This window comes from Ranitomeya variabilis, chromosome 6 (assembly GCF_051348905.1).
Source record: "Ranitomeya variabilis isolate aRanVar5 chromosome 6, aRanVar5.hap1, whole genome shotgun sequence".
Lineage (NCBI taxonomy): Eukaryota > Metazoa > Chordata > Amphibia > Anura > Dendrobatidae > Ranitomeya > Ranitomeya variabilis.
In genome coordinates this window covers 124,818,378-124,821,168 of record NC_135237.1, presented here as the reverse complement: position 1 = coordinate 124,821,168, position 2,791 = coordinate 124,818,378, and positions in this window count along the sequence as shown.

Sequence of the window (2,791 nt, the reverse complement as noted above, 5' to 3'; positions counted from 1 at the left end):
CTATTCAGGTTTGCTATTTAGCTCACCCGGACCATTATTCCTTGCCTGCTGTCAATGTCTTCAGTGCTATTTTGGAGCTCTCCTGCAGTCCTTCATTATCAGTCTCTTCAAGAGAAGCTAAGTTTTGCTTGGTTCATTTTTGACCATCAGTGGTCATATGTTTCTTGCTTTATTTTTGTTTCTTGTCCAGCTTGCTAATATGTGATTTCCTTGCTTGCTGGTAGCTCTAGGGGGCTGAGTTTCTCCCCTCACACCGTTAGTTGGTGTGGGGGTTCTTGTATTCTCAGCGTGGATATTTTGCATAGGGTTTTTAACTGACCGCACAGTTCCCTATCTGTCTTCTGCTATCTAGTATTAGCGGGCCTCATTTGCTGAATCTGTTTTCATTCTATGTTTGTGCTTTCCCCTTACCTCACCGTTATTATTTGTTGGGGGCTTTCTATATCTTTGGGGTGATTTCTCTTGAGGCAAGTGAGGTCTTACTTTCCCTCCAGGAGTAGATAGTTTCTCAGGCTGCGTCGAGACGTCCAGGAATTTAGGTACGTTCACCGGCTACCTTTAGTGTGTTGGTTAGGATCAGGTTTGCGGTCAGTCCAGTTACCACCTCCCTAGAGCTCGTGTCTAAGTTCATATACTTAGCTAGTCCGTTTTGCGATCCTCAGCCACTAGGATCATAACACTCATTATACAGTATAGTCTGAGTCTACAGCTAATATAGTGATCACCAGTGACATTATACAAAAGATCTTTGTATATAGTGTACAGTTAATAAATACAGTGATTACCAGTAACATTATACACATAGCTCTGTATATAGTATACAGATAATAAATACAGTGACCACTAGTAACATTATACACAGAGCTCTGAATATAGTGGACAGATAATAAATGCAGTGATCACCAGTAACTTTATACACAGAGCTCTGTATATAGTGGACAGATAATAAATGCAGTGATCACTAGTAACATTGTACACAGGAGCTCTGCATATAGTACATAGCATAAGTGTACAGTGACTCAACGGCAAAAACTCCTGGTCAAATTTATTTTAGTTTCTTTTTGCATTTCTGGCTCAGACCGCTATGACTTCTTTCAGCCATTACTTGTCTCTGCAGAATAAAACATACAGATATTAATAAATGGTCCTACTTTTCTCTTTTCTCCTACGTCTATAATATGGCAGATTAAGAAAAAAAAATACACTTTGCTGCCCTGCACAGTAACAGTAACTTACTTTTATTCATCCCACAGTGATACTATCACCAAAGTTAGAGAATATTACAGTAATGAATGATGTCTCCCCTTTGCAATCCTCTCACCGTAGAACCCTTCCCCCTCAGAGCCTACATAAGGCTCTCATAAGTTAATTCTTACTAATACCCAGAGGTCATTGTTAATGTATAAGGTTATGAATGAGTGGTTCCGTGGATGTTTAGGTTCGGCCGAACTTCGGGACCCAAACTTGACCCTGGACTCCAAACTCCATATAATGGGGACCCAAACATCAGTGCTATAAAATGGCTGTAAAATGGTAAGAGTAAGGATTAGAAAGCTGCAAAAGGAAAGAAAATGTGTGTAAGAGGAGGACAATTGCCCTGCAAAAAAATGTAGACAGGAAAATGACTTAAAGGGGTTTTGTCACCATAACAATCATGGTAAAATAGGAAGTAAATGAATTACAAAAAATGTTAACAGTGCGCCCACAGAGACTGAGGCTTGTTACTGCAAGTCCAGTTACAAACTTCACCCACAGAGCATGGGGCATAGTATCCCCACAGAAGCTGATTAAACATTTCACCCAAAGAACAAGTTTTCATATTTCTCCCACAGTTCCAAAATTTCAGCTCCAGTAGCGTACATTATAGCAGCCACCGATGAAAAGCTGTTAGCATGATTTTGAACTGAGCTGGTGGTCCATCGCGAGGCTTGCTACTGGCAATCTATTTAAAAATTTCACCCACAGAGCATGGGGCAGAGTACCCCCACAGAAGCAGCTTACAAATTTCACCAACAGACCATGGGGCAGAGTACCCCTTCAAATGCAGCTTACAATTTTCACCCAGAGAGAATGGGGCACAGTGCCCCCACAGAATCTTACTAAAAGTTTCACCCACAGAGCATGGGGCACAGTACCCTCAAAGAAGCAGCTTACAAATTTCAGCCACAGAGCATGGGGCATAGTATTCCTAGAAATGAGTAGTATAAGGGTAGCTGGAATTTTAAATCTTAAAACATGAGTTTTGTGGAACAGAAAATCAGAAAAGAAAAATCAAAATACAGAAAGTATTCACAGTCATTGGAATCATGCAGACATTCCTCATAAAAATGCCTTAAACAAAGCTTTAAAACGTCTGAATGTGGTGATTGTGTGTGCAGCCACATTTTCTATGGAATACCATACTTTAAAAAATGTGGGTCATTGATTTGAAACAAGATTTATTGTTGTACACACCCAAAAAAGTAATTTTCCTAACCAATTCACTGAAGGCCTTATTGAAAAAATCAGTACAACTCAATGAAAGTCTTAGGGCAAATCTAAAGTTTGGACTACAAAATTCTAATTAACAAGAATTTAACCACAGGTAAGTCTAGTTATTCATTAAACAGATGTCTAGCAGACAGTTGATTATAAAAAGGTGTTGCTTAACAGAAAAATATCTATTCCCATTTAATGCTGTCAGCAATGGCACCACATGGAAGACAAATGTCACGATTCCTAAGAAAAAAAAATTCTTTACACAAGAAAAGTGACAGCTACAAGATCAGCAATGCTTTACTTATCAGTCAGA